Consider the following 24291-nt stretch of genomic DNA (forward strand, 5'->3'; position numbering starts at 1 on the left):
ACATCCCAAAGGCTGGAGAACGGAAGCATAGTGCATGGGACACAGAGGAAAGTCGGAGGACTAGATTGAGATGCCTGGAAGGCCACATCTGCCCCTTCAACTGATGTTCAGCTCTTAGCAGATTCAGGAGACCTTTCAGACTTGGCCTGAAGTATAGGACTCTTGCTATGGCTAAGAAGCTCTTCAGCTCAGCCAAGGAAGGGTTTCCACTGGGAGTAGCAGGAGTAGTCCCCACACTGAAAAGCTTTGGAATTTCCTGAGTGTGCAGGGAGTTGGGAGTAGGAAAGTCCCATGAGCGAGCCAAACCTCGCCCATGGCATTTTCCTTTTAAAGCATCCTAGCCCACATTCCAACTGGTTAATTAAGAGCAAACATTTATCTCTTTAGTTATTCCTATTTATTATCACACTGCAAATAGCAAGTAAAATATTTGTTAAGTCTTGTATGCAGAGCCAAAGTGCTTATATAAGATTGACCACTGACCAATCTGGCTGATTTTGCCTGAATCCATCCCTTTGCAGGACTTTCCCCTGAATTCTCACATTTCTAGAAAGAAATTGCTCCTATGCAGATTCCCCCCCCCCCCACACACACACACACACTCCTTAGCTCTACTCCTCTGTAGGTGAATGCCTGCCCAGGGTTACACTTTCTGACACATTTTATGCATTCGTCACTGCTTGTTGGTCCTTGGAGGGGGGGCATTTCACTTTAGGGTTGAAATATTCCAAAGGGCGCTCCTTGTCCACTTTTGAATATACACAGTGCAACATACAACTTCGCTTTAGAAGTGGCTGTCATCCTTTCAAGGCTAGATTGCAGCACCTAATAATTCTTGAAGCTTGCTACATGAACGCATAAAGTCCTTGCCTTTCCTCTTAGTGAGCTAGAAACTGTTCCTCATGGCCTTCCCACAAATGGCTTCCCACCCTTAATTTATTCTTTTTAATATAAAATCTCATTACCTGAACATGACACCATAGCTTCCACTTTATCTTTGATATAAGAACAGAGAGAAACCAAAATCAAACCCTTAAAATAAAGTCTATAATCATTCCCGCATTTTCTCTTGCTTTTCCAATTTCTAAACAAAATTAAGTAGAAGTGCTGCTTCCAAGAAATACCAAAACAGAAAGTGGGAGGAAAGGTGGAAGCAAATATTACTGCACAAAGAAAAAACAAGGGTTGTTATTACTAAGAGAAGTAAAGTATCATTTTTATCATTCACATTCCCTTATTTATTGGTGTCAGGATTTCTCAGTCCACAGTTCTGTAGCATGTGGTTGTTATGTGCCATCAAGTTATCTCTGACTTGGGACAACCCAATGTTTGAAGCCTCTCTATGGAGTCCATCCATCGCTTATTTGGTCTTCCCCTTTGTCTTCCGCCTTCAGTTTTCTCTAGAATGATTGTCTTCTCCAGGGAGCCTTGCCTTCTCAGGTTGTGTCCAAAGTATGGTAGCCCTCAGGTTGGTCAGTTTTGCTTCTAGGGAAACCCTGCCTTGATTTGATCTGGGATCCACTTGTTTGCCTTTCTGCTGGTTCAGAAAGGAATTTAAACAGTGGTGCTATGTACGCATGTTAAAACCAAGTATTGGAAAGAAGTCCTGATCATATGCGAGTGTCCATCTTGATTTTCAAAGCACCTTGATATATTCACTGGCATGGTGGGAATCTGAGCCCTCTGTGCACTTTTTTTTTTTTTTTTTACTCAGAAGCATTTCAGGTGATTCAGATATTTTTTTAAAAAATGGCACTTCTGCTGAGGTAGGAGAACCCCTGGAACATCTATCAGAAACTTCAATTTCTTTGAGGTAAATAACAGCTGATAAAAAAGAAATTTGTTGAAGCTGCTGATGGAACTGGGAAAGATTCCCCCTCCTGTTCTGTTTTTTAAAAAAGATATAGTTAGTCTGTCTATTTTATCTCCTCTGGAAGTGATGGAGACAAAACAAAAGAATTCAAACAATGAAAGTTGGGTGGGGGAGAAAACCACAAACTGATAAGGGAAATGCAATCAGATGTTGAAGAACAAGAATTAAGGAGACAGGGCAATGATACATGGTTCATTTGCTTATTGGAAGCTTTGATTCATTCCCCTGTGGTAATTGTAAAATTTAATAATATCAGTATACTTACACAGATCTGGGGGGGAGGGGGAAGTACTCCCTTTACACATTGTTATCCCTGTAGGTTGGATGACAAATGCCTGAGGCAACATTCCATCAAAGCTTATGTCATGCCCAACATGGGTCTTGTAATCTTCACATGGGCGACAACTGTCATTTTAAAAGTGCATGGCAAATGAAGAAGAGGATGTAGAGGAGGCAGATAGACAGTTGGAAAAAACGGAGGTCGCATTTTCATGTTGGATTTGAAAGGGCTCTGGAACATGGTTCATGCACATCTGACCTTTACCGGAGGGATGCTGAGTCGGTCTCCCCAGAGCTTTGGGCAAACCTTTAGGGCATCATTTTCTCAAACTTTATACCTTCTGGGAACCAATTGTACAATGGCTTATCTGCTGAGAAGCTCCTAAGTATCTGCCATGGAGCCCTTGTGTGTCGCATGTTATCCTGCAGAAATAATAAAAAGAATTCGGTCTTTGCAAATTCTGATACAACCTGATCTAATCCACATGTCCCCACTAATGCCCAGAGAGAAATTTTTTTTCCATTGCCTTTCACATGGTTCTTGGCTCAACACACACACACACACCAAGGCTATTTAAAATGCACGTATTGAGAGAAAAACATTGATATGTGCATGTTTCATGGTGGAGATATATTTAAAGTATGCTTTTAAATATCTTTGGGAGGATGCATTAAAAATAAGTTAAGAATGATATTGAAACAGGATGGAAGAAACTTATGGATGAAGATGCACAATCGTGAAGCAGACTGGAAATACATTGTCCCCCACCATTTGCAAAGGGTTCTGTCTCGTTTACAGCCTTGTTCTATGTCAATTGAATGGATTCCCAAGGGATAGACAACCCATGGCACCGCCTCAAAAGGGCTATCTCTACATCTGTGTGCAAAACCTTAAGTTCCCAATCTTTCCATTGCACTAGCTGGCCAAGGAGGTGGGAAAGACCTATTCATTCTGACCCCTATATCCCAACTTTCTTCTGTTCTGGAACTCAATAAGGTGCATGTAATGTTCCCAGAAGGGCTGGCTTCCCATTCAAACATTGACTACACCCCACAATTTATCTGGACTAGTGGTACCCCTCATTGAAACAGCACTCATTTTGACTGACTTTTCCTATCCCCTCATGCATCTTTTTCTCGTGGCAGTCAAGCCAACATTCTGTTCAGGTGAATCAGAACAGAAGCCATCAAAACACATTTTGTCTACTGAGCAATAAGGATATGAGGCTGGCCGTATTTAACAGACCATCCCTACAGGTGTTTATATGGCTTCCCCTGGAGAAGTTCAGTGGAATCATTCTTGCAATTTCCCTGTCCAAAAATCAGTTAAAGAATTTCAGGAGCTCTGCCCTGCACATGTATATCATGGACTTTCCATGTGGATTTCATTTCAGTTCCTTTATAAGAAGAATGGACCAGTAATTGAAAAGTTCTCCAAACTTAGACAAAAATAACTTATGGTTGTTTTAAATATGGATGAGAGAGAAACCCAGACTCATGAACTGGTGCTATGCAGCTCCTATGTGGTTAGCTATGTTAGTGTGGAATTAGGGTAATCACCTCTTTCTTTTCCTTTCTTTCTGACAGATGCTTCACCTACAGAAGTGTGTCAGGAGATGGCAAGGCCTTTTTAGCTGTGGTTATGCAATTCTGGAATGTTCTTTTCAGGAAGGCAGATCAGATGTGCTTTGGCCACAGGAGAAGGCTTTCTTGTTTCTTCAGGCTTGTTAAAATTCTTGAGTTTTATGCTGTGTTAATATGATTTTCTATCTCAGCTTTATTTATGGTGCTGTTGTCTTTTAATGCAAGTTTTTAACAAGTATATTGTAATTATTAACTCAATGGGGTTTTACTAGAAGAACAGAAAATAGTTCCTTAAGATAAGATAGAAGCCAACATTGGACTCAATGGAATGGAGTAAGCAGGTTCAAGATTGCTCTGAAACTAGGGCTTCAATCCTATGCCCAGCTATTTAAGAGTAAACCCTATTAAATAAATATATACAGTTTTACACTGTACTTAAATCAATGCAATTAATATTAATATGTTTGATAACATTAAATGCATTTGAGCACTTGCACAGGGACACGGCTGTTTCACATCCACACATATAGAATTTCCCATGCGCCCCCATCACACCCCATAGAATGTCTTACTGCTGGCCTGACATTCTGCCTGTTTACTCACACTGAGTTCAAGTGTGCAAGGTGTGCATGGAGCTTCTGTCGCTCCATGAAATTATTACACATGGAAATAAGCCATCCGTTCTTCTTCAGCAACCTCCTGTTCAGATATAAGAAAGTAGCTTGATTCCAATTAATGAAAATGACTGGGTCAGCCTGTCATTTCACATGCTCTTTACATGCTGTTCAGACTTCGACACAGCTTATTAAAACCTCAGGCGCTCAGCCTAAGCTCTGCCTTGGAACCAGTTGCCAAAGGCATCAATGCTCACACAGAACCTGTCTACAGGTCTCTGGGTTTTCAGATCTGACATCACTCGAATCTTTCTCATCCATCCTGGCAGCACACAGACCAGATGAAAAGTCAACCCAACCTCACAGTACATCACTCATGGGGGGAGAGAGAGGGGGAGAAGAAAGGGGAACAATAATAAACATTTCAAGGGTGTTGTTCTTTGCAAGTCTACCGCGCTGGCTAACACATGCAGGGGTAATATGGTACTTTCTTAAGCTGTGTTCATTTCGGCTGTTGGAAAAATGGAAGCAGGCATTCTTGGAGGAAGGTCGTGCAATTGGTGCTAATGTTTCACCCTGATGTCTCTGAAGCTTCTCCGGGGTCAATCAAAGCACCAGAAGGAAGTCATAAGAAAACCCTTATTTCCCAATTTTCTCATGCTTCTGAAAGGTTCCTGAACAGATAATGCATTTCCCAAATGCTGCCCACCATGTTCAGCTCCCATGTGAGCAAATGATGTGCCCTTCAGTATATTGAAGTCCGTGCCAGCATTCTCCTTGGCTTGAATGGCTGCACCCAAGTCATACAATGGAAACAGTATCCAAAAATCCAGCTTGCAAGGCCACTAGCCACTGATCGCTTCCTCTTCCACGGATCTGTCCAAGGCCCTTTACAATCCATTCAAATGGGTGGCCACCACCACTTCAGGTAGTCCCCTCTCAGTCTGGCAACTTGCTTGCCCCAGTACATTTTGGCTGCAACCCATTCATCTGGACTGAGCACCATGAGATTCAGTGGGACTTAAACACCGAGGAGACCTGTGGATGAAGGCAGTGTCAGTCATGCAGGATGAAGACTTCGGATGCTGGACAGAAAGATACACACTATGGAGAAATCATTACCAGTGCTCTCCTGAATCTGGGGGTGGGAATGCCCTCCCCCCTCTGAAAGGCAAGAGTATGCGAGAGTCAGAAAGGTTGCTGATGAACAAATGCAGTGGGTCTGAAGGGCCTAACATTCAATGAAGAAAATGTCGATTTAATCATCAGGGTTTTCCCTCTTGCTGGACTCCTGCCCAAGCTGGTAAAGAGGTTCTCATAAATTCCCCCAAGTGTTATGCTCTGAAGCTTTGTTGTTCTGCCCAACGTTAGGAAACAATCATGAACAGCTGCTCCTGAGCAGTTCTGGCTGTTAATTATGCTCCGTATTTACGGTAAGTTGCTGTAGCCTGCTTTGTAAACGGGGTCTGTTAAGAATAGTGGAAGATACCCAGCTGTGAGTCCACAGGATGGGCACAGAGCACGGAATTCAGAGCAGCATTATCAACACTTCTAGGACAGAATTTATGGACATCGGACTGTCATCAGTGCTGGTTCCGAAGGGACCTGGGAAAGACCCTCAGTGGACACCCTTCACCCCTTCATCTAACTGTCATTATCACCTCCTCCTCCTCCTCCTGGAAAACCTTTCAGGGTGGGGCAGAGAAAAAAGGATTGGGGAACATTCCTGCTCCCACTCCTGCGCTGCTAGCTGCATCCTGGCCAGGCACAGAGATGCTGAGACACTCCAGCTTCAGGAGCTCCTGAGCGGCAAGGGGCTCAACCACAGGACGGCACCCTAATTCAAATTTCCTCCGTGCGTTTTTCTCTAGGTTCCTCCACTTTTGTAACTGAGGAAAGCAGGTACCAGAGAAAAGGTCTTTTCCATGATGGGACCCAAGTTAAGGAGCCCTTTCACCTTCCATACTTACTTGATACCTTTGCCATTCTCCTTTATGCACCGCATGAGGTACATCCAGTTCTGTTGTGCCTTCGGCAGCCTTAATGACAGTTGGGAAATTCTATTCCTTCTATGTTTATTTAGAGATTCCAATTGTTTGCTTTGCAGCTTTAGTCATGGGTTCATTGCCATTTTTTGTATTTTTAATGTTGTTTTTAAGCACATGGTCATTAGTCAAGTGGAGTACACACTTGAGTTGTTGTTACACACACGCGCGCGAGCGCCGGGGGGGGGATGTTTAGGCTTACCAATAACAGGTATTCATGGAGAGAGGCAAGGACTAAGGACTGAAACACAGTGTTGGGCTTGGGTTACATCCTCTTCATATCATATGACCGTCAAAGAGTGTTGGTTTGATGAGGGGTTGGAATTCACAGAAGAAATTCCAAAGTCAAAGGGTTCAGAGATAAGCTAGGAAGTCACTGTGAACCAGACCATTTTAAGTTCTGTGCGAAATACTAGCAAGCAAGTTGAGCTCATGGGGTGAACATAACACTGTTTGTCCAATCACAGGGCAACAGGTTAAGAAGGTGGCCAGTTGAAAAGTGTCAGATGTTCTAGGTGATTAGTCCAGAAGAAGTAGCAGCCACCTTGAAGGTGGAGTCATCTTTTTCTGGTTGGAAGAAGGAAGAGTATCTTCTGAAATCAGCTTCTTTACATGAAACTGCATTTCCCTAATGGCCAGTATTCCAACTTGTCTTCTTCCCTTTGTTTTTGCTTTCTACAACACCCTTCCTTTGGATTACAACAGCAGTCTAGCTGGTCTGCTTTGAGAAAATAAGGACTTTTAGTTGGAAAGCCTTTGCCCTGACCTGCTCAGACAGAGATGAAGCAGAATGGCTTCGACAAACAGGATGCTGAACAGTTCAGATCAGAACCAGAGGTGCCAGATTTCAGAAACAGACAGTTCCATGGTCAAACCTTAATTAATTAATTTTCTATTAATTGATTGTGGGCTTCTGGGCATGCTCAGCCTCTGCCTGATCAATGCTATTTCTGTGCATGCAAACCAGTGTTTAGATTAACCCTTTCCTTGCCTAATTGAGTACTGCTTCCCTGTTTGCTGCCACCGTGACTCTACAAGAAAGAGGAAGATTCAGCAGTGTTCCTGTCTCCCCCACTCCCAGTTTTGGAACTCTGGCTCCAAGAAGGAACTAAGCGATTGCATACTAAGTGATTTCAAATCCTGAACACAGGTAGTCCTTAGGGCCAAGACGGTTGTGCATCTCAGGTCTGAGTAAAGTTAAGTGTTGCCCAAGGCATGTTATATGACATGCACATGGTGGGCATGTCATGAGCAGAGCTGTCTGGAGCCAGGGGTCAGACTAGATGGCCCGGGAGACCCCTTCTGACTTGCTCTGTTTCTATGTTATCAATGTGGTGGTGAGGGAGAGAAGGGCCTCTTAACTTGGAAATGTTGACCTACTCAGACTGATCATTTGTTCACAGTGCCTCTTGCTTTCTCAGTTGTAGGGAGCAGCCATTGCTGATGAGCCTTTTCTGGGCTTTGGGGATCCATCAATGTCAGGAGTTCAGAGCTGTCCCCATGATGCTGTAACCCAGTGGAAGCAGTGGTTTCTGTTCGTCGTACATTAGGGCTTTAAAATATACTAGGTCTGAGCATCTGGTCCAGGCAGAGAGGGATCCTGCAATGTTTATATCAGGTATTTATATCACAGATGTAGAATACTTCCAAGAGTTTTGTTGTTGTTTTACAATCTGAAATAATCACAGTTTGGCATAGAAAGAAATAGATTTTAGTATAATCGCCATGCTCACCCAAAACATGCCCTGAACTCCAATACACACATGAAACATTTAAATTAAGAAATAACTCTGGGATGATAAAACCTAGTCTTTGGAGTTGGTTTTATGTAACAATTTATAACAGCCCTGTTTCCTTCCTCAGATCTCAGTTTTCTTTAATAACTTGCTCTGTTCTTAGCGCAGATGGGTGCCTAAAAATAGTCAACAGAAAACCAGCACATTTTCTTCAAGGTAATTGAAAAGATACCATGCTAATCCCAGCAAGGCTATGCTAATACACTTTTGCAAGCCTTTATTGTAGCCCAACTTCTCACTGAAGCTGGTCTCTGGACTGTACCACTTCAGATTAGAGTACGTTGAAGGCAACCTAATGGACCATTCCCAGGACATCTCCAGTTTTGAAATGGGACAGGTGTAAAGTTATACACTTTGGGGCAGGGCATCCTCTACTTTTTGTATAAGCTGCTGTGTCTGAGCTGGAAGAGTTAGAGATGCCATTGGTGGAATAGGCAGCATATAAGTATTTTAGATAAATAAAAATGAAGCACTTGCCAAGAAAGGAATCCTGGGCTTGTGGTTGAGAGGCCAAGGGAAATGTCAAAAAGCAGATTTCTTACTGGAAACTATTAGGAAATGAATAAAAAAGAAAGTGGTTATTGTCGTAGTGCCATTATACCTGGGCAGAGAACATCTTTTGCAGTCCATGGGATAAATTCCAACCTGGGAAAAGTCTTTGGGGGGTGATTTCATCTGCAGGGAGAACCAGCTGAGATGTCCACCCATTTCAATGTGACTCAAAGGCATGGCATAACATGCCTTGACAAAGTTTACTTGGGAGCAGTTAGGGCTGAATCATTCAGCAGCACTTGGAATAACATCCCAACTCTGAAGTCTTTGCTTGTCTGCTCTGAAGTATGCAGAACAAACCTAAGAAAGAGGCAAGGATTTAAGAAATAAGCAAGAAATCTACTGCTGATCAATAGATTCTTCCTCTGGACACAACCTCTCTCATGGCAGCCAGAAGCTTGAACCTCCAGACAGCAGCTCATCAGATGAATGAGCTTTTTTCCTGTTGGGAGAAGGAACAAATCCTGGACAGAGGACGATGGGCCAGTCTGGGATTCCTCACAGGCCATATTTGGCTCTCAGCCTGAGGGTCTGCCATCCCTGCATTATGCAGATCATTGCAATCACACTGGCAATTTCTTTCTTTCTTTCTTTCTTTCTTTCTTTCTTTCTTTCTTTCTTTCTTTACCATCATTCATTAAAAATCCCAAGAGAATTTACAGAAAACCATTGAAAACAATTAAATCAACAACAAAACAATTAGAAATTCCTTCACACCCCAGTACCTCATATAAAATAATTAAAACACCAATTAACCATTTAAAAACTGGGCAAACGAAAAAGGTTTTGGCTTGGTACCAGAACAAATAAAGCATCAGTGCCAGACATACCTCTCTGGGGAGCAAGTTCCATAACTGGGGCTCTATAACAGAAAAGGTTCTCCTTCTCTTCGGACTAGCCCTCGTCTCTTTCAAGAATGGCTATTGGAGGGGGACTTCCTCTGAAAACAGATGTTTCTTTAGATATTGGGTAGTTCACTGCTCATCAAACGGATATTGTAGAGTTAGAAAGGGGCAACCAAAATGACCACAAGACTGGCTATGCAGTAGCAATGGCTGTCAACTTGGATGGCTTTGAAAGGGGCTCGCACAAAGATATGGAGGATAAGACTACTAAGAGCTACAAATCATGTTGTCCATTGATCACTTGTGGTATTGGAAACAGTGGGTACCTCAAGTAGGATGCTCTTGGGCTCACCTCTAGCTCGTGGTCTTCTCATAGGTACGTGGCTGGCCTCCAGGAGAACTGACTAAGAGAATGCATAGGCATTGTGGAGTGATTAAAATGGTGGGTGCCATTAGCAGCACCTGATGGCTAGACTGGTGTGTGTGTGTGTGTGTGTGTGTGTGTGTTTTGTGGCTGCATCCATCTTCCATCATCAAGATGTGGGAAGTGTACTGAGTGACACACCCAGGGGGAGCCTCAGGAGTCCTCTCAAATGAACAGTAATCCTTTATACTGTAGGTTATGCGTTCATGGGAGTAAGTACAACCAGTCCTATTCTACCCTCTATAGATTCACAAAACATCAGCAGTGGGGTCAAGTCTGACTTGTATGAAAAATGCTGAAATAGCCAAAACCATTTCTGTCAGAATCTTTTATGCCGAAAGATGTATGCATGCAAGAGTAGGGAAAGAAACCAACAGGCTGGTCTACATGTTCCATACCATGTAAGAAACTAGATAGGGTATGATAGAGTGAATTACTTTAGGTAGCTGAGATATAACAGAAACATAACAGAGTACAAAAGCAGGAAGATCTAACATAGAGAGCAGCAAGCAAGCAAACCCCTCAAAGTACATCAAACTGAGCTGAGCCAAACCGAACTGAACAAAAACGAGCCAAGACAAGCTGAACTGAGAAGAAATGAAATGAAATAATATAATTGGTTAGGGTAGGGTAGGGAAGGGTAGGGAAGGGTAGGGTAGGGTAGGGTAGGGAAGGGTAGGAAAGGGTAGAATAGGGTAGGGTAGGGTAGAATAGAAATCCCACCTGTTGGAGGAGGGATGGACAAATATTTGTTTGACACACACTTTTTTTCTGAACACAGGGGTGTTCTGCTCCTTTTCTGTATCAGTTTTTGATGCTGAAAGATGCATGCATGCAAGAGTAGGGAAAGAAACCAACATGTAAATGTACATTTGAAAATGTAAATAAATACGGGAGAAGAGCCAATGTTGGTTGGCAGGCTGCTATTCTGAGTCAGCTTCCTATTTGGGCTTGAAATGTGCTGCGATCCCATGTCAAGTGCCCAAGCCTTTCATTAGTGGTTGTGTTTGTTTGTAATAGCTATAATAAGAGGGCAATAAAAATACAAACTCTAAAGTTAGCTAAGGATCCTTCACTTAAAAATAATAATAATGTCATTCTCTTGGGTTATGAAAGCATTTCTGTTTTACCTCTTTTCTGCCTTACCAGAAGAAAACTAATGTGTTTTGCCTCCAGGAAGCAAGTGATAAATTCACCTCAAAGGGACGGCAGATGTCATGCACTTAAAATAATCAAGTACCATCAAGCTTGTGGCATGCTCTGCTACTCGTGGTCTGGGTGCAGCTGCAAGCAGCTGGCAGAGGTGAGCCCCGGACCAGGAGAACATAAGAAGAGTCATGCAGAACCAGCCCCAAAGCTTAACTTGTTTTTCTATTTGGCCAGCCAGGGGTTTCAATGCTGGCCAGATATGAGCACCGAAGCAGCCACAAGGGAACTGTTCTGTGTCTGCCTTTCAAAAACAGAACTGCCTTCTACAAATGCGGCCTTCTTACTATCTCATTCTCTTGGCCAAGATGGATGCCATCACCTTTGCTGCTCCTTTCCCCACGAACCCCTCCCTCTATTCTCCTCTCCTGCCAGAAAGTCACAGCCCAGCTCATTTTCCAGATTTTTTGTTTGAAACTTAATGACTCCCACAGAGGGGACCAAGCATCAAGGAACAACATTTGTATTACAGCTGTATTATTTAATTCCCATTAGTTAAAAAACAAATGAAAAAATCAGCCAGGCTACCGGCCAGTAGTGGATGAAAATAAGTGGTGACAGGTGAAAGACAAATACACTCCCGTTTGCTCCTCCAGCCACATCAAAGCCTGAGGCTCTTACTGAGTAATTTACACCTAATGAAACCCCTGTGTCAGATGAAATTATTTAGCCAAATACTCTGTGTTCTGAAGAATGGGCTCAGATTCTTTTAAAGACACAGGGCTTTTCATGACAATTACTTCCCTCATGTAATTCAACCACAAACAGATCAGGGAAACAGGTTTGAGCTTTCCATGGAGCCTTAACATATTCCTTTTCAGATCTCCACGGCCTCCTACTTGAAGGCCATCATTTGCCTTTTAGTTTGATTAGGGGGTTGGCGTTCCTGGACAATCTGACATGTTAGGAGCAATGAGACCCACATTTCAGGGCAAATGGTTGGCCCAAGTGAAAGGCTGCTGCCTAGCTTTCCAAAGGAGATAAAGCAAAATATACTTACTGGCTTGCAAATTCGTATTGATCTGCTGGGCTCAAGAAGAAACACATTTTCTTTCAATGTCAATTAAAGTTCTCTGTAAAGATAACAGAGTTAGATGCCTGTGGGGTTTTTTCACATGACTTAAGGTCACAGGAGTGAGTTAGGTGGAGACAAATTGAATATAAATGGTGCAATCACTCTTAAAGAAACAGATGGGTTGTTTGGGACAAAGGAAACTCTTTATCAACAGCTGGTTGTTGAAGTATCTGCCAACTCCTTTACTGTAACTTGTTTCACTCTATCGTTTCTCGGTCTTTCTGTACCACAAACATGTTAGTAGCATTTATACTCATTTCACTGTTATGGCTTTCCCCAAAAGTATCCTGGAGATGGTTGCAATTTCTAGAGGTGGAGAGCTGCCAACAATACCAGAGCCTGAGAAGTTACTACACCAATGGATCCTTGGGGAAAGGGAATGGCTATGTACAGTTTGTGAGGCTAGATTTCAAGCCTGTATGAAATTACATTTATGCATCAGTGTCCCTGAGAGGAAGAAATACCAAGAAAGAGCCCGTGTCATTATGCCCTTCTACTGAGCTTCCTGTCAAGATCTGGCCATCATGTGAATGATGGATGCAGAGGGTTCTTCTTATGTTCATATTCAGCCTTAGCTGAAATGGAATCAGGTTTTTGCTAGAAAGGAGTTTATTCTGTTAGAAAGAGTCAAACTAATAGCTTTGTATAACCTGTATGCAAAGAGGATGCTTCGAATTTGATACAGAAACATGGAAAGAAACATTTGATTCAGCAGGATTCTTTACATTGCCCTTGCACCTTGCTCTGTCTTCTTAGTCATGAAAACATACTGCAAATTCTGTGCAGGACATCACATTTTGGGGGATACAGCTGTGGGGTCACCATGGTGCCCTGTGGACCTGAGAGGAATATCCACAGGCTGGTCTACATTTTTCATAGCATGTTAGAAATTAAATATGGTATGGTAGAGTGAATTACTTTAGGTAGCTGAGATATAACAAAAACATAACAGAGCACAACATCAGAGAGATCTAACATGGAGAGCAGCAAGCCAGCCAGCCAGCCTCTCAAATAAACTGAACTGAACCAAGCCGACCGAGCTGAGTTGAACCAAATCGAACTGAGCCAAGCTGGGCTGAACTGAGAAGAAATAAAATTAGAGAGTAGGGTAGGGTAGGGTAGGGTAGGGTAGGATAGGGTAGGGTAGAGTACAGATCACACCTATGGGAAGAGGGATGGACAAATATTTGTTTCACATACCCCTTTTTCTGAACACAAGGGTGTTCTGCTCCATTTCTGTATCATTTTTTCCCCTAATGTCTGGATGAAGATTTGTGTGTACTTGTATGTATAATTTTCTCTAATGTTTGTATCTCTGCACTTCTGTTTAATTGCAGAACTGCTTTACAAATTTTGGAGATGTGCAGAATTTGATGGATCATTGTGTTCTTGTTTACGAATTAGTTTGGGGAGCATGAATGAGACTGGTTCATATTCGGATGCGAGTTGGACACATTTTGTACTCTTTCCTGAACCTGGAATCTCAGAGATGATTCTGTCATAAACTGTACAGCTGCTTCCCACTGCATATGTAGCCACAGGCAAAATTTATTTATTTATTTAAAAATTTCTATGCCGCCCCATTCGCCGAAGCCTCGGGGCGGCTTACAAAACATTAGTTAAAATATAAAACACTAAAAATATAAAACACATTAACATTATAAAATAAGTCGCCCTTAAAATGGAATCATAAGAGCACTGGAAGAGCCGTGCTAGAGTCAAGCAAATGGCCATCCTGCCTTCCACCTTGTCTTTTACAGCCATCTGCCCTGCTGTGGTGAATTGAGTCAGATCTTGGGAAAATCAAAGGAAAATCTGCTTAGCAAATGCAAGGAAAAGTTCAAAGCACAAGGTTAGCAGTTCTGGCAGGGAAAGAACACAATCCCAAAAGAAGGTCATTTCAGCAATTGTGATGTTCATGGCACATGAGACAAATCCATGGGAAAATAAGATCAAGGAAGCAGTTTTCAAGGCATGATGAGCTGAAATACAGGTGTTGTTTCAGCAACAACATGTTTTCCAGTGAGAGATTATAAACTGGAGCTTCCAGAGCCCCACCAAGGAGTCAACTGAAGCATGCTAGAGACTTTTGGAAGAGGCCATCCCCATGAAGAGGTCCTGACTCACAAGGAAACTCCCCCCCCCCAAAAAAAAACATTTCTTCTCTGGCCTCCTTCTTGAGATACCATAACTCTGAATTGCTTGGAAGTCACTCATCCTTTATCTCACTGGTGGAGTTCTCATTCCTGGTGGGGTTGGATCCTAGGCCAACTCCTGAGGTCCAAGTTTCTTTTACTCTGCCTTCTGGCAAGGACCATTTCTCAATCTTTTTTGTCTCAAGGAGCTCTGCTTCCTTTTCTGATGATCTCTCCAGCAGGGGCTGGCACAGGCAGAGAAATATCTCAGCTTGAGTTCAATCCGAATTTCCCGCTGCTGCTTAAATAGAGCCATCATGACAAGTAGTCTTCTACAAATGTCTCCCCCATAATTTTTAAATTTCACCCTTCTGAAGACATCTGAGTCAGCACCACATTTTCTCCCACCAGTAAACAACACACTTCGCACCATTCCTGCTGAGTCTGATTGGCTTTGTGCTGGAGGACTTATCCACGGATTGATTCTACATGACACGTGGCCTCATCTCTGCTGCTTTGCCATGCCATGACAGGCCCACCACTGTTGACACATTATCACTACACAAGTGATGGACACACAGCTGATTAATGCCATATCCAAAATAGCTGAAACAGTTGCAAAGAGACAAATCGACCTACCAACAATCTGGCTGCTAAAAGAGGATTTTGAGCCACTCACACTAAGAAGCTAAAAACCTCCATGGGAGGCAGATTATACACAAAACAAATTACATTGACAGCATTGCTTGCCCAGAAATTTGCTTTTCTTTCCTTGTCTTCCCTAGTCCTGTCCCACTGGATAAGCGCTTGCCAACTATCTGCAAAGATGAGCAACATAACAGAAGACCCATATCCCAACCACGGGTAGGCTTCAAGAGGTCCCCTTGGAGTCTGCAGCTCATCTGTAGAACATGCAAATCAATAGAGCAAACCAAAGAAAATCCCCCAAGCAAAATCCCCCAATGCTTGTCTTTTCAGATCTGAGGGATGTCACGAATTGAGGTTCTAAATTGAGCACCAGCAACTATCCATGTTTCCTGGCATAGCTGCCTGTTAAAAATAAGTGTTCGTAAAAATACAACCAATAATCTAATTATAGGAGGAATCCACAGTCTATGCTAGTAAGAAAGACGATCGTCTGGCTGGAGATAAACACATGTTGAGGTTGATGAATAAAAGCTGTATACCAGCATCTGAAACTAAGAACAAGATGCATGTTGGTTTCTCTTCTTAAAACCCCAAAACCATTTTTCAATTCTCGATTTCCCTGAAGAACTCAAAAATGGAAACCTCATTCATTAGAATTTGGGAAAATAAATACTTCTTGTTCTGTCAACAGACTGTTTCTAGATGGTGGGAAAATACATCCTGACCTATTTTGTAGAAGTCACCAATCAACCACAAAGATCTTGGCCCAAGGCGTGCTCCAAATGTCATTTTTTTAGACCTGATTAAGTGGCATTTTTGTCACATTATTTTCATGCAGGCAGGGAAAATTTGTTCTAAATGCACCCCCACATACATACATACATACATACATACATACATACATCAAAAGCTTATAAGTGATGGCCAGAGAGGAACTGTCTTGCTAAGGAATGCCTGCCCCTAATTTTACAGGTGTAGAGATTCTGTGTGTGTGAAAGGCACTCATGTGCAAAACCCTCAATGTTGGATTCTCTCCATTTCCATTTTTCCAATCTTCAGTTGTCCTAAATGTTGAGGGTGTTTTACTTTGAATGTTTTTCATGAGAATTTATAGACATATTTGTGTGCATTTCTTCCAGTCCCCCGCTTCTAGTATGCAATATTGCCAATACACAGTGTCTTTGCAACCAATTATCCTAATACAATGCATTTAAAATGTTATGTTTACTAATATAAGCATATTTGTATGCACTTTCTGCCAATGGGATTTTGATGGGAGAGCTCCATAGCCACATTTGGAGAAGTGTGGATTTCAAAGGATAATTGAGTAAGAATAAGTGTCAATTCATGGTTGTTAAGACCAGGTTCAGACCTCCATTCCACCATAATGCTCCCTGGATGAGATAACATCCTTATTTTGCAGTATAATATACCTTACAGGGTTGTTGTGGGCATAACATGTGGGTGTGTGGGCAGAGACTCAATGGAAGCGTGTGATAAAAATATAGTAATAATAATATTCTTGGAATTGCAAATCACAGGCAGGGAACTGCTTATCCTCAGGCTACATTTTGCCTGCTAGCTGGGTCCAGCAAAGCACTGGCAGCATGCCCAAGATCTTGCCCCTTAGAAAAGGATTCTTCATTTTCCTTATCGTGTGAAGAAGGAGGATTCTTTCTTCTACAGGAGCAGAAAGAAACTGACCAGTCCTGTGACAGAGGAAGAGATCTGGTTTCTCGTCTTCCGTCTCCAGACTGCTGGTACCCAACTTTGTGCACACAGAAGGAGAGGGTGGTCTGTCTGTGGGTGCATAGATTCTGCTGAACATGTGGGAGATAGCTTATTTCTCCTGCCCCAAATAAGAATGCTTGGGACCTGATGGAAAAAATGGAATAGACTTCTGCAAGTCTTCCTGTGCATGTCCGTCCTTTCCAGGTTAACAGGCCACAGTTCTTAAATTAAAAATAAACGAGAGGAGGGAACCCTGAAATTATCTCCTCAGAATAAAAAAGCACCTGATCCCCACTTGATTCTCCACTGTTCACTGAATCCGAGAGTGACAGAAATAGTGTTGACATTTTCTCCCAGGCGTACAGGAAGGAATAGATCATCTCTCTCAGTGAAAGACACTTTATTTGTTTGAGAAGAGACAAAACTCTGAACCATGCATCAAACCAATCAAACAATGAAGACATTTTTTTAAAGGAGGCAGGAGTTTTGCATATGAATATTCGATGATGACTGCATAGCGGCTCCAGAAGTAATCATTTCCTCCTTTCAGAGCAATATCATGTACAATATAAGGCTTCATGGCAAGGGAGATTTCTCAGACGTACAACCTATTAAAAGAAGCAGCCACCAGAAACGTTGCATTGATATGATAGTGACTCTCTTTTTCTCTTTACAGAAAATGGATGATACCATTGGTTGACAGCTCGGTTTGCAAAAATAATTTCCAAAATTGGGCCCATCCTACCATGCCAAGAGATGAAGCAGCCACCTGGGGCTGCAACATGTGTGTGTTGAGTAGAGCCAAGCTGAATTTTTTCGGCAGTTATTTTTTAATGATAAAATGTTGACTCCTTCCTCCTTTTTCTTCTCTTGCCATTGACCTCCAGCTAAAAATATGGGATGGTCTCCAAATATTCTCTGCAAGTTGAGAGAAGACAGCCAACAATGGAATGCCCCATGGTGACACCAGATCCAAGGCATTGTGAAGGATGCAAAATGGTGACTGAGCTGCCAACCTACCTTCTGTACCTTCCTCACCTGAGGATTTAGCCTTCCCTGAAACCTTAGATGCTGAGCAGGATGGGTTCAAGTTCTCACCAGGTCTGTGCTGGATCAGACCAAGTGTCCATGCAGTCTTACATTCAGTTCAGTTCACAACAAGCTGCCTATGGAAAACCCACATGCAGGAGATGAGTAGAAAAAGCATCCTCCCACTCAAGATCCCCAGCCAGAGGATACTAGAAAGAGCATGGAGCCAACAGGACCAGTAGCATGGATAGCCTTCTCCTCTGGGAATTACTCCAATTCCCTCTTAAAACCACCCAGATCAGTGACCCTCTCTCCTACTCCTCCCTGCAGAACAAAACTTGACTCCTTTCAATTTGGAAGTATCTTCTAACTTTATCTCCGGCTACCGCATCCTTCCAACTTTTGCCAAAAGAAGGTCAAGCAACTATTTTGGTTTTGCATTTCCATTGGCAGCCACAGAAGCAGGATTTCTCATAGTTCATAATTCACGACTCAAATTTCACGAGACAACATCTGAAATGCTACTTTAAACCACACTAATTCCTTCACAATTTAACATGAGTGGGTGACAGCACAATCCAAGCTGGATGGGTGTAGAAGATGGAGAGAGACAAGACTCGATTTTCCACCAGGGTATTGCAGGCAGATCTTGGCAGACCGCCATCTGGATCACACAGATATCTGCTCTTTGCAAGCTGAAAGCACAGTAATCCTTATTGTTGCTGATATTGTATCAGTTGCCATGAACGTGTGGTTTATAAATAGGAACCCCAAGTACTGTTTTCTCCTTCACCGACAGGGACTCAGCACTGCTGCTAGAGACTTGTGGACACCATATGGATTCCAAGATTTTACACAGTCATGCCAAGGATTGTGGCTGCAAAGCAGGGAAGCCACTGCACATGAATAGTTATTGCATGTTTCTCTCTTCTCTTGGTTAATAGCTGTGGGATAGGGAAGGGGTTCTTCTACAGGAAGAATGATTAATTTGGGTCCCTATCCACTGTGGTGCCTGCAACCTCCAAACTCAGATAGTTTTGAGCATCCAATGGAGAGCAGAAGAAGCACAGAGACAACCTCGCCCTACAACGGCCAACTGCTGCTATCTAATGGTCTGGCCCCTCCTCACAAGGTGAAGAGGCTGAGGCTCCACCCAGTTCCCATTCAACTGGCATGAAAAGAACCTAGCCAGCTATGAGTGCAGTCAAAGAAATGCCCTTTCAGTTTTAAAACCTAACCCTGGACTCAGAAGACATTTCCAGTGTCTAGGACTCAGACCTATGTTATGACCCTCAGGTCAAGGTTGGGGGAGGAAAGGATTGTGCCACTGCTGTTTCAGCTGGAAGAAAAGGCACCAATTGGCTTAACAGAAGACCAGCTTGGCCCAGCATGGGATGGTCTGGGCCAGCGTCTTGCTTTTGGGGGACCGAAGGTGATGGAATCTGCTAGGGTCAATGTGAAGTCAGTTTATGGGTAATGAGGGGTAGCTGTGGAGATATGAATAGACCCCTTGGTAATTCTCTCAATGTCAATTTGGCTGGAAGATGTTAAGCCCAAATTATGGATGCAGCAAGATGGCACCTGGATGGGATGACCTCAGAGCAATTTACACCCGAAATGAAGCATGCAACCTTCACTATTCTGTCTTTAAACCATGGGGAACATAGATGAAGGTTAAAGGGGGAAAACAAGGCTGTCCATAGAATCCCGTTAAGATATTTGGTCCATTATGAACTTTTGAAATTCTGAAAAGGAATGCACGAAAATTCGTAAGCATTTTGCTGCACATATAGGTTGTATTGTTTCTTTGATATGCAATTGCTTTTTTGCAAGCAAGTTCCCTAACTGAATTCATCTTTGCATGATATTTTACTAAAGATATAGATTTTTTTTTAACTGAAAAACTCATCTGGAAAATTTGCAAAGTGCAGATTTCAAGGGACAATGCATTTACTTTGTGTCATGGTTTGAAAGTGCAAAATTAGACAAGCTGGTTTTAAGATGAGCAGTGAAAGAATGTCTCCACATTTTTCCCTAATCATGGAATTGTGTGTGGGTCTTTTCCTTTTTGAGTCTCTTTGTCATCAAATGCAACCACCCAAAAGTTGTTTTTGTGTGTCACATGAAAATTAGCAGAGATAAACTGTTCACTGAGTGTAATGATTAATGATTGAACAGTGCAGTTGTTGCAGAAATAAAGTCATGCCGTGAAGAGAGATCTGAAGATTATATCTAACACCAGGGGATGGCTTATTAATCACACTTCTGGAGGAATTTGTGAGTAAATCAATCCGCCTTATTAATGATATTTCAACTTTGTTCTGTGAGATGTCTTTTATACATCCAGAAGGGCAATTATCTGTTTAGGCCAAGAAACAATATTAGTTACAGCCAGGGTAGAAATCTTTGATCTATGTAGATTAAATAAAGAGAAAGAAGGGGAAAAGAATAAGAAAGTATGAAATGCATTCCAAAGGCTTTGAATAAACATGACAGCATTTAGGGAAGCTTAATTGTAAATTGGTGTTCCATTCTCTGTGGCACTGGGTTTTCAAGTATAAATTATGCTTACATTTGCATACTGAAATAGTCATAACATAGCAGTGCACGGGGGGAACACTATTTTTATCATCTTTAGGTCTGGAGGAATTATTGTAGTGCATGGAGTAGTTAACTATATTCTGGCATGGTTTATCCATTTAGGCGTACCTCAAAGAGAAATCTTAAATTCTTGATTGCAAGGAGAAGAGAAAAGCAGACAATAATTTAAAAGGAAAGATTTTTCCAGGTTCAAGACATCATTTTTTCAAACTTGTCTGTCATCTACAACTGCAATGAAGTTTCAAGGTAGAGACAGGAAAAAATGAGTTTACATAGATCCAAATGGAAATCTATATGTGCGCTTGAAAAGCAGTTTTGTTAACAGGTTTAGCATGGATGTTCTGATTGCTTTAGCATGGGCAGTATGGAAGTTTAAAATGAAGACATTGGTGGCCCTAGATGTTCAGCAAGGTCATGCAAAGCATGGGCCATCTCCTTTCCAATTGCACACCATTGTTCTCTGCATGGCCATGCATGATACCAAAGCCACCCTTCTGAGAGGGCATTTTTGATTGTGTGAACCCTCTCTCTTCATGTTCCAGCTTGAGATGGTTTGGATTCAGCTCTTATTCAGGAACCAGCTAGAGGTAGCTCTATATTTTATTAAAGCCAGTAAAGCTTTCATCAAAGCAGGGTATGTTTTTTCTTTCTTTCTGGATCTCTGAGTGCATTTTGCAACTGGCTCTGAGCTCAAACCATGTGCAACTGGAAATGAAAAATGGGGCAAGACACATCTCCCTTCTAGCTTCTGGCTTTTGGAGAAGGGCAGAGGGTGTTTTGCCTTTGACAATTCACAACTGAATTCAAATACAAAGGAAATAGCCTCCATCCAGTTTTCATTCAAGATCTCAAATATTTCATGGTCGTCATGGTATTTCGTTGGCATCTGACGAATACTCATACTGGTTAGAAAACAGGGCAATACTTTTCTCCTCAATTGAGCTGTATATATTTCTAGGTGAGTTCTTTTTTGTCACACTAACGACCTCCTTCATTGGAAGACAGAAGACAAGTTTCAAGACGCATGCTCATCCTCGAAAAGTGGTTTGTTGATTTAGCAAATGATGCCCCACCTTTCTGCATCAGGCCCTCAAGGAAGCCAATAGAAAGGCATCTTAATGCAACGTGGAACCACTTAAAATCAGTTAAAAATGCAAGTAAATAAGAATACAGAAGGGAGGGAGCGCTAAAGCCAAGGGACACCTATCGAAAGGTGTCAGGCTGTATCTGTATGCAGCTCCTTCACATGGTGGCTCAGTGTACTGTAGGCAGTAGCCTCCTTGTGGAAGACGCTTCAGCTTGAACTGACTCGGTCCTAACTTCCTATTGTTTGATGGCATCCAACAACAATGATGAGGTGTACGGAATTTTAAAACTGCATTCCATCTGTGTTTTGTGGCTTCTTAAGTGTCTCCTAATCCCTTATCTGTCCATCTGCTGATTCGGATTGATAATTTTAGAGAGATACAAGAATTTTGTTCCACTTGTGCTAACATATACTTACCGAAGTGTGTTGGTGTGAGTGTGCGTTGTCGTGAGTGTACACTTGTTCTGATACACAGTGGTGCAGGGTTCATTGGTGTAAGTGCAGATTTGTGCAAATTCCCCCCTCCCAATCCACAAGTCCATCAAATCTGAGCTTGAAAAAGTTGGTTTACTGTGGAATCTGCTATGGAATCTTGGATTCATAGAAATTAGATTTTATTGGACTCCATTGAAGATATCCTGCATTCCCTTGCCCCAACCCTTTTGGCTCCAGTTGGGATCACCACTAGAATGTAGCCACCCTGAGACATTGCAAAGGGTGGGATATAAATGCTGTAGATAGATAGATAGATAGATAGATAGATAGATAGATAGATAGATGATAGATAGATAGATGGTAGATAGATAGATAGATAGATAGATAGATAGACAGACAGACAGATAGACAGACTCTGATCATTTTTATGAAATAGGGTGGGAGGTGGAATGTTTATGACAGGTTAAAGGAAGGCCTTCTTCACACAGAGTACAGTTAAACTATGAAATTCACTGCCATGGGAAATGGTGATGACCACCAATCTGAATGACTCAAAAAGAGACTCGACAGATTCATGGAGGTGGAGGCTATCAGAGGCTACTAGCCTTGCTGGCTATGGCCTACCTCCATGACCAGGGATGCAATGCCTGCATGGTCTGATTTGGGCAGGAGGAGGCCTTGCACCCATCCTGCTTGAGGGATCCTGTGGGCAGCTCATTCAGCACCGTGTGTACGGAGTGCTGAAGTGGATGAACCTTGGGTCTGATCCAACAGGGCTTCTCTTATATTCTTATGAATTCAGCTAAAAAAGTTTCAACTCCCCTGCTTTCCTATCAGAAAGCAATATTATGTTTTATTCCCTAGGCAGGCAAGATCAGCTTCTATGTTAAAAGAACAGATTCATGCCTAGTGGGGGAAAACACTTTTATTGCTTTCCCTATAAAGAACTTATTAATCTTGCTATTTGGGTTCAAATTCAACTGTTCCTCCTCATACCATCTTTATTCCATTAAAGAAGGAGCAAAGGAAAGACACGGAACAAAAAACACCCATCTGCTCATGCACGTCATGACACAGTCTGTGAAATATTTCACAGCCGGCTCAATCCTATGTTTTTAAGCCCTGAAAATTGTACAGAAAATTAGTCTTCTTAATGGTGAAACTCTCAGACAAAACTCTAATCTACCATTCATGCAAAACACAATGAAGTCCAAATGTTACGGGTGGGGAGAAAAGGCATTTTTGTTTCACTAAGGTGTACATGTTAAATAATCAAAGGATTCAACATGACAATATGGTTATCGGTAGTTATCTTAAGTGCCTTCTGTGGCGAGAAACTGAAATTAAGAACTTGAACAAAACATGAGACATGAAAGTGTAGATTCTACAAACACTAGGTTGCTTATTAAAACCACTTTGATCCATCGCTTCTTTGATATCCTAGGTCTTATCAAGAATTCACTTTCAGGGGTAAATATAGGTAGTTCAGAGAGATTCTATGACATACTGTACATATTCTTTTTTCCCCGACACTGTTTTAATTACTGGAAAGGGGGTGGGCGGCGTGTGGGAGAGAAATCAAGCAAGGGGAAAAGATATGCTGATAGCATTGCTACGTGACAAGGTTAATTTCAAAAGTTCTGATTATTTCAAAGCAGTCCACAGGCATAGCATTCTTCCTCTTCCCTAAAATACATCCAGTTTGGGGCATTTTCATTATTTAAAAGGAGTTAATAAATGATATACATTGAGCATAAGGAAGGCAAAAGACATACACTTTGTGAAGGGTTTTCTTGCAGGAACGGACTGTGGCTCTGTGGTCCCAGTTCTCCTGGGTCAGGAAGCAACTTTGTGTGACGGCTGAGTGTTTGGGGCACTATGGAAACCCCCATTGGCACAGAAGACCTAAAACAGGGGTGGGCCATGGTCTGAATTAGCCGTCATAACCCTGGATTGTAGAAAATTTCTCAGGATGCCGTTCTGATGCAAAGAGGCAACTGTTTGCTCCCCTCCCTTGTTTGCAAAAAGATACTGTTTTTACTTCTCTGGATCAAGTCCACACATGAACTGCAGCAATTCCAGAGAAAACCCGGACAGGAATTAGAGCTAGCAGTGCCCTTCCAAAACCCTTCCTCGAACAGAAAAGACAAACATGCAAACATGCCCATCACTATTCAACAAAATATTAATTCCACAGAAAGAATGCATCCAATTCTTCCAGGGCACCCAAAGATGAGCACTGGGCCGTTCTGTTTATGGCTTCACTTTTATGAATCATTCTAGGCAAAAATCTGCAATCAATAAGGTATTGTTCCGAGGCTTCAAAGCAAAG

The sequence above is a fragment of the Varanus komodoensis genome, unplaced genomic scaffold, assembly GCF_004798865.1.
Source record: "Varanus komodoensis strain SLA01 unplaced genomic scaffold, ASM479886v1 scaffold19, whole genome shotgun sequence".
Classification (NCBI taxonomy): domain Eukaryota; kingdom Metazoa; phylum Chordata; class Lepidosauria; order Squamata; family Varanidae; genus Varanus; species Varanus komodoensis.